Source organism: Pyrus communis, chromosome 11 (genome assembly GCF_041283825.1).
Source record: "Pyrus communis isolate YQ-2024b chromosome 11, ASM4128382v1, whole genome shotgun sequence".
Classification (NCBI taxonomy): domain Eukaryota; kingdom Viridiplantae; phylum Streptophyta; class Magnoliopsida; order Rosales; family Rosaceae; genus Pyrus; species Pyrus communis.
Genome location: NC_142575.1, coordinates 11,035,295 through 11,046,922, shown reverse-complemented (window position 1 = coordinate 11,046,922; position 11,628 = coordinate 11,035,295).

Below are 11,628 nucleotides of genomic sequence, written 5' to 3'. Positions count from 1 at the left end.
TTTTATGAGACAAATATAATTGTCACATATGCCATCAAGACAAATTGATCACATATCCATTGAAGTGACAAGTTTTAAGTATACCATGAACACGTGTCATGTGATGTACAATTATATGTATTATAACATAGGTGGATGAGAGTATATTAATAAAAAGATTATGGTTCATCGAACCTCAGGTGGCAAGGTTCCGCTCTTAGTGCCCCTGTTGCGTTCAGGGATGGAGAGTATTGTGGGGCTCGAAGCCTGCTTCTAGAAGCAATGTTGGTGATTTGGCCATCGCACAAAGGACCTATGTTTGGATCAATGATGTATGATTTTCTTGCGGGTTGTTACTTGCTCCAGGAGTGGCAGAGGTGTCAAGCAGTGGGCTACCCGTCATTGGGATAGCGGATGCATAAAAAAGTGGATTGTTTTTCGGTACAAGGTTAACATTGGTGTTAAAAATGCTTTCTTCAGCAGTCATGTTTGCTGTAGAGTGATTTGGTTAAGAGATATATGAGTTCACTTTAAATGAAAACACCAATTGTTGGAACCAAATTTGCACATCGCCGCAGATGGTGAAGGCACAAATTCGAGTAACTTGCAAAACAAAGAATAACTGTGAGCAAGCCTAAGACGCGAGATGGGTGTGCTGGCCAAAGGCTCTCCGATGATCAAGTTAGTAAGCAAGTTTTAAGACTCAAGTAATAGGCAAGAGAGTTAGAACACAAAGATTGTATTACCAAAGATGAACCCTAGATAGGTGTATTTATATGTTGCATTAGAAGTTGTGATTACTTGCGGTGCACACCAATTTCTAGTTGTAGGAACTCCAAGACATATGAATGATCTGATTGATTCCATATCCGGATCAAATCTCACATTTTGCGGAACAAACGTGGTCATACTAGCAGAACTGCTTGGACTTCACTTATTGCCCCAAAACAAGATGATGGTGGCACCGTTACTTCATCAGATCTAGCTCTGCTCGGAGCTATTGAGTCTATGATCGGACTTATGAGGTAAATGTATTTCAATCAACCTTACTTCTGCCTTGGAAAATCAAGGCCCCACACTTCCCTTCTAGATATTAATATAAGTCACCAACTAACTTTTAGCCTAATATTTATCTCTCCTTAAAGAGGTTACAAGCTCAACTTACATAAATGATAAGACGACATAATTGTTTGATGAGTTCCATACTTAGTTGTGACTAGTATTGTTGTGATTGCGCTAAGCTCAAAAGAAACTGAATGAAACAAGTCTTTGTAGTCCCAAACTTTTTAGTAGTGAACTTTCTTGTGACATAATAGGTGAATTGTAAATAGCCACTAGTTTGTCAAAAAGAAATATTGGGATAACTATATCTTATACCAACTCCCAAACGTTCCTTAAACCTTTTGTAATGGCACGAGAACTCCTTATTCTTTAAAACCATGTCCCCTATTACGCACTATAGATCATTTAGCTTGTATGACAATATGTAGCAAACGATGACAAAGACAAAGTAATATTCTCGTTATAATTCGATATGTATTAATTTACGTCGAATTATATTTATTTGAACCATTTTAGTTGACAGTCTCATAACATCATATATTGAGACTCTTATTTTGAAATGGAAACATTTAATTTGGTTAAAACTTTCTTCTTCTTTTTTGCACGAGGACTGTCTAAACTGTACTTTCAATTTTTTCCTCTTCTTCAATCAATTACATTTGATTATGCCTTCCATCGAATTTTCCTTTTGCTATGAGAATTCGACAAATTAAGGTATGACTATGGGCAAAAGTAGGGGTGGATAGAACTTGGCTCGGTCCGATTTACCTCTCAAACCAGAACTGGAACAGAGAAAAGCTACAGTTCGGTCCGATTCAGTTCTTATCAATATAAGTTACAAAAACCAAATCGAATTTGATCAGAACAGTTCAAATGTTCGGTTCACAACTGGTTCTAGGCCTTAGCTCATTTCATTTATTTTTTTGTTGGTCTTTTGGGTTTTATGAAAGGATAATGCTAGGGAAACCAAATTTATAGATAAAAATATATAAATTAAATGACAAGTAAGTTGATAATTGGATTCCTATTTAAACATTGATAAACGTGTTCATTCTTATTGGTGGCACATAATTTAGTTTACAAATTTTGTCTATAATTTTAGTCTTCCAAAAGCCAAAACATAGTCAAAACAGAAGCGGCATATCAAAGGAGGGAAGTGCAACAATCTAACAAGGATGAGGAGGGAAGCGGATGCACTGCTTCATCTTCTTTTCTTGTCATCACCTTTTTGGTGCCTAAATCGCAGTGGGAGAGGAAGAAGCAGAAAATGGAGAGACCGTGAAGATCGATAAGGTGGAAATTTTGGTCGCAAGGGAGGAGATTTTGAGATATCGATGACGAATGAGGGAGCAAAGGCCATGAAGATCGAGAGAGAGAGAGAGAGAGAGAGAGAGAGAGAGAGAGAGAGAGAGAGACGACTTAGGATTTGAAATTTTGACTAAATTTTCTGCATGGTTGGCAATGTTAAGTTATTTGGGCTTAAGTTTGAGAGCTTTGGTATGAACTTTTATATTTAGGTTGAACAGACAGATAAAAACAATGGCCTAATGGATTATATTTAAAATAAAAAAGTTAATTAATAATACAATTTAGTCGATCCAAACCGGTTATGTAGAGATAAAAATCAAAAATTGAAATTGATATGACCGGTTGGTTCAGTTCCAAACCGAGCTGAACCAGTTCTACGATTTCACGTTTTTTATGCCCGCCGTAGGTACAAGCACTAAGAAATTTATTTTTTATGCCCGCCGTAGGTACAAGCACCAAGAAAATTATTTTTTATGCCCGCCGTAGGTACAAGCACCAAGGAAATTATGGTTTCAATTGCGATGCTCCAAATGCTTACCACGTGGAAGCATTTGATTTGGCATGAGGCCACAAAGTCTTCCTTTTATTATGATTAGGGTAAATATTGCAGGGACCGACTTCTCCGTCCTCCCATTTTTCATTTACTTCTATCTCTTTCTATTTTACGCTATCATAGTTAAATTATATTAATATTTTCTATTATTTTTTTATAGAGATAATTAAATAAAAAATAATATTAATATAAAATATTAACGTGGCTTAACCGTCATCGCATAAATAAAACAAGATAGAAGTTCATAGAAAGTGGGAAGGCATAGAAGCCCGGTCTATATTGCAAACCATATATATATATAGGTTTTTTCTGAACGGTATAATTAAGCATAAGAATCTAGAAACTGACTAGTCTTCATTAAAAATTTGGTTATGTTAATTGGTATTTTAATAAGAAGTCGCATGAAAGTAAATTTTAAAGCTAATATTAGGTAGGATTCTTTAACTTCTACTTGGAAATTCGAGAGAATTCTTGATTTCATGGTTTAAACAATTTACTTGCGGTCGTCTCATGCGACATATGTTTTCTTCTGTCCTTGGAATGCTGTCGAATTCTTTTCTTTTGGAGAATAATGTTGTTGCTCTCCAACTTTATAGCTTGCATACTTTGTCAATGTAGAATGAGTTTATCTTTAGATGCTGTTGTTGATATTTTGAAAAGTTTTCATATGCTTCATTGTATCTACTATTTGTATTTTATATATTCAGCATGTTATGTATATATTGTCAAACTGTATTGTTCTAAAGAAAATCATGGATTGGAAGATGCCCTTTATCGCATTGGTGAAAAACAATCATGCATATGTATCATGTGCGGTTCGATCTTTTCATCAATCTCTCTCTCCTTAACAAATAACAATTTAATCTATTAAAGCAATCGTTTGTCAAAAAAAAAAAAAAAATCCGGATCCTCTTTGTGAGGATCTCGAAAATCCGTAAATCGTGTCCGTTCATCGTACATCGTGCGGTTAGAAATCATTTTAAATATTTTTAATTAAAATTAAACACAAAACGTACCTGACAATAACTAATCGTACAATGTTACGATGAACGAACACGATTCACGGATCCTCACCAAAAGGATCCAAAGAGGATCTTGTTGAAAGAAAAAAAAACTATGAATTTGACACATCCTGACCTGAATTGTCCACTAAGACTCCGAATTGAGATGTGTTGGCCGACACCTGGAAGGTGACGAAGCCATAAAATGTGGTGAGTGGGTCATTTCCTTTTATCGTATGTATATCATTGATATTCCACAGCCCGGACCAAGATGTGACAGAATTGACATTATATATTTAGTTATGTCTGAACTGTCTTGTTTTAACTTTGGCCCTTCTTCTTATTTTTGAAAATTCCAAGGGGTAAAATAATCACATTAGTTAGCAATTGTTCAAAGGAAGTTTGGCTAGTGTTGCACCGTAGCTAGCCGTATCTAGGTGGAGAAGAATTGAAGCAGCATACATGACTAATAAATAAAATTAAAAAAAATAAAAAAGGAAAGAAGAAGAAGTAGCATGTCTTATTTGACAAAACCTTATGTGATGTCCAGGAATCCAGCATGTGATATACATATAAACATCTTGTGGCTCTCGTGTTTGACTTCGAAGGTTTTCCAAGCAACCAAAGCATGTGCATTTCTTCTAAGCATAGTGAACCCTAAAGCCTAAACATACATATATGCTTGGATATTTTTTTCTCAAATATGCTCCTAACTTATGACACTGTCTCTTATTGGTATACACATAGAGATATATAGTCAAGTGAGCTGCTTTCATTCGTTGGTCAGAAAAAAAAAGAGATGGTAACCAAACTTTCCCACCAATATTTTGGCATTTGTCCAATGAAAGGTAACGGACCCCCTCTGTGCAGGATTATAAAGTCCTCCTTGGAAGAAAGGCGAGGGCCTTCCATTTGACTAATTCTAGACTTATTTGCTTGAAACTATTATTTTATGCAATGTTTCAACCTTCTCACAATATTATGTGTATCAAAAACATTATCACGTAATATTATTATTTCACGTATCATAATATAAATTTGTCAAACTTATAAGTTAATAAAACATATGTACAATTTAAGTGTGATTAACATAATGTCACGACAATCTTGATATACCAAAAAAATTAGTGATCTAACTATACTGTCTCTTTTTGCATACGTACCCTGTTCAGTATGGGATACGTGTACGGCCTGAAGGTCTGAAGTCACTGTCAACGATTATAATATGTTAATTGTGTTTTGTGGGTCATTAGATTCGATTAGTTCATATAAGTTGGTTGGGGAAATATTAGTTTTAAAATTTCGATAAAGAGGAGGGAAAAACATCCATGGTAATAACCCGAAATTTCAAAAAAGAATATAAGATGGGGCGCCGAACCTTTATGTCACATCTGTGGTGCGATTATCCTTGGCATTATGTTTCAGCTGCATATATATGTACGATGCCCTAGGAAGCTGCAAACTTAAGCATCAGGCCAACTAAATGAAATGACCACGGACACCTCCAACTTTTCCACTCTGTTGCAGTTCGAAGAAAGAGAAGGGCAGTAGGGTTGAAAGATTTACATATATATATATATATATATATATAGGGATCGAATCAAGGGACAAATATTTTGATAAATATTTTTACCCTTTTCATAAATTTTTAGATTACAAAACATCTAAAGGTTCATATTCATTCATTAAATGACATGGATATTTAAGTGGATTTTAACTAATAATAAACATAAAAATAAAATTCAAAAAGTATAAAATATGGAAGGTAATTAAAAATAAATTAAAAAGGAAGGGACCCTAATTTTAAGCATGCAAACAAGACAAGAGGTAGAACTTCCATTGATTCAAAGTACTATAACCTTCATGTCCTTCTTTTCCGATGAGGTCTGCAACTTTTATAGGATTGATGTGAAATTTTAATGCCTTCTACAACAACTCAAGCTATTAGTCTTTTGAATCTTCATTATGTAAGCAAAACGTACAAAACCCTAAACCGTATATTACTGTTCATATGTGTAGGGTGATTAAATTGGGTTTTGCAAAATCTTTTTAGTTTTGTCAATTTAGGTCATTGATGATTTTTCTACTTTTTTGGTTTTTCGAAGCAAACAAACAACTTGATTTCATTCGTCTACGCTTTCAATTTTTTTTTTTTTTTTTTTTATTGTAGCAGTTTCGTTTCCGTTAAGTATTAATCTTATCCCTAGTATCACCTTTTTTTCAAATCGTTCATTTTTTGTTATTTATTAGGGTTCATTTTTTATAAAATGAAAGAGGAGATTTCATCCAAAGCATTGCAGGGAGGGAGATGGAGGTTACAGTATATTCATGTTTTTGTTTCTCTTTTTTTTTTTTTTTTTTTTAACACTATGTTCGAAGTTTGATCGTTGATTTTTCAATTATATCCTATTAGATATTAATTTTTAGGCCTAATTTTTATTTAGATTAGTGTTTTCTTTATTAGTTATAATCCACATCATCATCCAAGTCATTTAATGTTTAAAACTCTCCCCATCACTCTTAATCTAGATTGTTGAATGTTATAAAATCTAAAGGCTACAAGAAAGTGTAAAAATGTTTGTAAAAATCTTTATAAAATCTAGACCGTTTAATGTTATAGGAAATCTTTAAGGGAAGAGATTCTTACTTTTTTTTTTTTTTATAAAAATGAAGATTAATTGTAGAGTCCACATCACATCAAATTTTAACAATCCGAACCGAGTATTTTTAAGTTGCACCTTATAGATCATCCTTGCAAAATATTAGCCAAATTGGAAATGTTTAAGACATCCAATTGAATTCAAAGAAATAAACGAATACTTTGTTATATAAGAAACAATGAAATTTTATTTTGATAATTAAATAGGCAAATGGTTTCGAATTAAATTGAATTTTTGTAAGGATAATCTATGAAACGAGACTTACAAAATAGACAGTTCGAATCGTTGAAGTTCGATGTAGAGTGGGCCCCACAACTAATCCCTTTTTTAAAAAAAAAATTAGAGATTCATTTGCATAAATGGTCTGTGTGTGTGTGTGTGTGTGTGTAGTCTAATATGTTATATTATGTCGTGAGATTATAAGCTATCATATATGAATATATGATACTAAATAAGAATATAATCAAGGGGCAAGTATTTTTACGTTATTTTTTAACCATTAGATTTTATAACATTTAATGGTATTGACTCAGAGTAATGTTTAACATTTTAAACTTCAAAATGACATGGATTTGCCATTTAATATTATGGACTAATAGTATTCTTCTTCATTTGTAATAGATTTTAGGTTTGATTCTCACAGAAAAAGAATTTGAACCACATTATTGCTAACTCATTGTGAGACTTAATCTATTTTCCCACATCATATAAGAATCAACTAATAGAATAAAACTCAAAAGAAAAAAAAAAAAAATCAAAACAACGATGAAATCCAGGAAATAGAGACTGGCCACGAACATGAGAAGACAGAGAAAAATCTATCGTCTTCACTACATGTTGATTTGATTCGATTGATACAAACTTAAAATGCAAACAAAACATATCAAGGGATCGCTCAATCTTTTAAATCATTTTGTTTGGTTAATAAAACTAAACCCCAAACTCTCATTCTTCATTCCTGGTATTTTTGAGTGATAAATTAGGCTGTGGAAAACGATGTTTTCCCTCATTGGCCAAAAGGCAAGATCAATGTGAAAATGATCCGAACTAGATGGAAAAAATATCTCTCTAATAACACACGGGTTTCTAGAATAAAGAGATCAGGAAGGTGTTTTAACCAAAGATGAGGAAAAAAAGACGCGGATAAGATGGCAAAGCAATGGAGGTCTCTTACGCCTTACCCACCCTCTCACTTTCAAGTTCGAACGCTTACGGTTGTTTCTTCTTTTTTCTTCTAGATTTTATTATTTGTAATATTAAATATAAATCCGCGTCAGTCAAGGTCACATCACTCTTAATCGAGAAATGTCATAAAATTTAATGGCCACAAAGAAATGTAAAGTTATTTGTCAAAATATTTGTCATTTGATTCCATTCCTATTAAATATTCACATTTTAGCAAAGTATAACCCGTCAAGTGGCGAGCAAAAAAATTGTTCCTCTGTGTGATCTTAACAATTATTTTGCAATTTCTTTATGAGTTTTAAGCATCCAAAGCATAAAAGTTTAATTTTTAGTTTTTTTCCTTTTGTTTTTATTCTAAACCATATATGACTATGGACATGCAGCTTAACTTGGCATATTAAAAAGGCTTTTTAGTAAAAGTGATATTTAAGATTTATATAACATATAATTTTGATCATTGAGATTTAAAATTAATAAAAATAATCTCTGAGATTGTCCATCATCCATTATTTTAGTCATTCCGTTAAAAAACTCTGTTAAGTTGAGGGTATAACACATAACTTTGGTCCCTGAGATTTCCATAGCACATCATTTTGGTCTAGGAGATTTGTATAACACATAATTTTGGTTCCTGAGATTGTCCACCATCCATCATTTTGGTCATTCCATTAAAATGTTCAAGGATCACTTAACAGAGTTTTTTTAATGGAATGACCAAAATAATGGATAGTGGACAATCTCAGGGATCGCTTCTATTGATTTTAAATCTTAGGAACCAAAATTATGTGTTATGAAAATCTCAGGAACCATTTTGGTTAAAAAGCTTATTAAAAATCACATAAAAGATAACTAAAGAGGATTTGGATCCTCTCCGGATCCCCTCCCTGGAGATCCCGGGGATCAAGGAACAATGACCGTTCATCAAAGATCGTGTGGCCAGAATTAAATGCTTTTTATATTTTTAAAAGTAAAGCAATCTTGTTTTGCGTAAAAAATATTTAATTATGGCCGCACGATCTTTGATGAACGGTCCTTGTGTCTTGATTTCCGGGATCTCCAAGGAGGGGATCCGGAGAGGATCCAAATCCAACTAAAGAAAGGGTTTCAAAGTCACAAACTTGAGTGTTGTTTTTTTGTCTGTCTCTCACGCAGGCATGATATGAAATCGTAATAACAATGATCAAGATGCCATAATACTAATAATTAAATTAATTACTCCAATTAGAGAATATAGTATCAGTAAATTATATATATATTCCGAATTTCCAAGTAGCTTGAGAACTTAGACCAAGCTCTGGTAGTTGCTCTCTCTACAGAAAGTAGAATTCTTTAAGAAAAGTCTTTCTCACATACAAAAGAGGAGACAAGAAATATCATTTCAATATTACTTTTACCAACACAAACACGCATTATACTATAATCCATCAATGTATTACTATACATATATATTTATATATTATACTACAGTATGAGCACCAGCACCAACAAAATTTTGGTACGAAAGGGATTATCTCCGGATTACTTCCATCTAATCTACCTGACCAGGTGATTTAGGCCGTTGAAATTTGATCAAACAGTTAAAATTATTATAATTTTTAATAAACCTCCTTATTTGTTGCCGTTGGATTAAATTTCAACGGTCCGGATCACCCGTTCAATTGAATTAGTTGGAAGAGAGGATCCCTTTCCATTTTGGTAGGACCCAACTTCCAGATTTTACACTTGGACCCCACATTATCTTACTTGTAATGCCTTGTAAATCAAACGAGCATTTGGAGCCAAAGACCATGATCTGGTTGGCAACATGGACAGCACAATTCTAGTGTTATAGATAGTGGCTGCTAATGAGTTTGAAACCCTAACAAGCCTACAAGGCTCGCAGTATGCTTGCAATTTCCAAACAACAAAAGACATGTACTCGAGATTCCCACTCTGGTTAGAAACTTAAGCTACCATTTATCAATATTCAACCCAAAAACTTGAATATGTTCAGTCATATTTAGAATACGAATATGATTGTGCAAATCCTAGTGTATCTAGAGATATATTGAAATAGTCTTCTTAGTAGAAATTATCCTGTTAGAGTTGTAATCCTATTAGGGTAAAGATTTAGCCTATCATACTACTATAAATAAGGGCACAATGAGATGATACAACACACACCTCACAATTAAATCTCTCTCTTCTTTCTCTTGCCGCTGGCGTCTCTCCCTCTCTAGTCCTAAATACAATTCAATCAAATAGGCATACAACACGTTATCTACACGATATTGCTAGAAGCTAAGGAACTGAAGGATCGTAAGAGACTTCCTTCTACAAAATCCAAAGGCTTTTATTTGTTTTCTGCCAATCATGTATGCTTAAAATAAAGTAAGATATTTGAAACGTCCACGAAGCATGAAAACATTCCCCATGATGCATGAACCCCCTATATTTATATTTTCCTTCTGATAGATATATTGTATATGATTCATATATTTGTCAATATATATATATATATATTTCATGCATTACGCAATTATTTTGCTATGTGGAATTTGTGAGTCAAAGCATATAAATAAATTATAAGCAATTTAGGGTTCTTAAAACCCTAGAAAAGTCGGAAAAAAAAAAACTGAGACTTATACAGCATGGCTACGGCTCACCACCGTGCCGCAGTAGGCATCACCACCATACTGCCGTAGGCATCACCGCCGATAACCGCAACTAGCCTACAACATAGCTGCGTGGAGCACGAGAACACCGTTGTTGTGACATCTGGACTATGGTAGCAACCTTTTAGGCTTTACTGCACCTACACGGACACCAGGCTTCAGCCTGGTAAGGGTTACCATGGGCCTGCAACCCCTCCAAGCCCACAACCAGCAACTTTTGAGTTGCTGGGCTTTGTCCTAAGTCCCTGGCCCAAACCTGCAGCAAGCCCGTATTGCTTGCTAGGCTTTGCCCATGTCTTGGTCCACTTGTCCGTAGCTTATGCTGTTGGGCTTGACCTGCCTCGACCTAAAAACCCGAAACCCAACCTCGACTGGGCTTCCCCGAACTAACCTGCAAGCTAGCATTGGGCTAGGTTTGTTCCCCGTGCTCGGTTTTAGGCCCAAACCACCAATAGCACATGTTGGGCTTACCCAGATCACACGACCCATCACTTGGTTTATCACCAACTGAAGCTAATATGACCCGTCTGTCATTATTTTGCTTCCACAATCGACCCCATTTGGTCTCGATCTATTGAAATAATTAAAAGTAACCTGCAATCCATTAATTTGATAGTTAATCCAAAATTATTGACCTGAAAATCACTTCTGGACATTGACAATTGAATAATTATTTTTCTACTTTGAACTGTTGACATCCTTTTGTAGTCCCCAAGCTCTTACACTTGAGTTCTCGAAGCAACTCAAATCAACTACACTTAAATCAGCATATTACATTCTGTGTTCTTGCATCTCCTTTATGAACTAATCGTTCATAAAACTAAATTAAACATGTAGCTTTCATGTTTAAATTAAACCAATACATGTCTATAGAACCCCGAATGTTCTACGATGTATGTCTATGGATTACCATATGACTAACCACGTTTAACGTACCCTCCGTTTTAGGGACATGTCGAACTTGAACAAGCTCGATTTCACTGCTTTGGAAGTATCTGGAAGAAACTACCCGAAGTGGGTTTAAGACGTGAAGCTCAATCTTACTGCAAAGGGTATTAGAGCCACCATCAAGGAATCTACCGATGCCAAACCTGTCGATGAAGCTTAGAAAGCTACTACAATGATCTTTATTCGAAGACACATCTATGATGCACTGCAGACTGAGTACCCCGCTGAGGAAGACCTACACACCCTCTGGCTTGCTCTGGCTGATCGTTTCGATCACC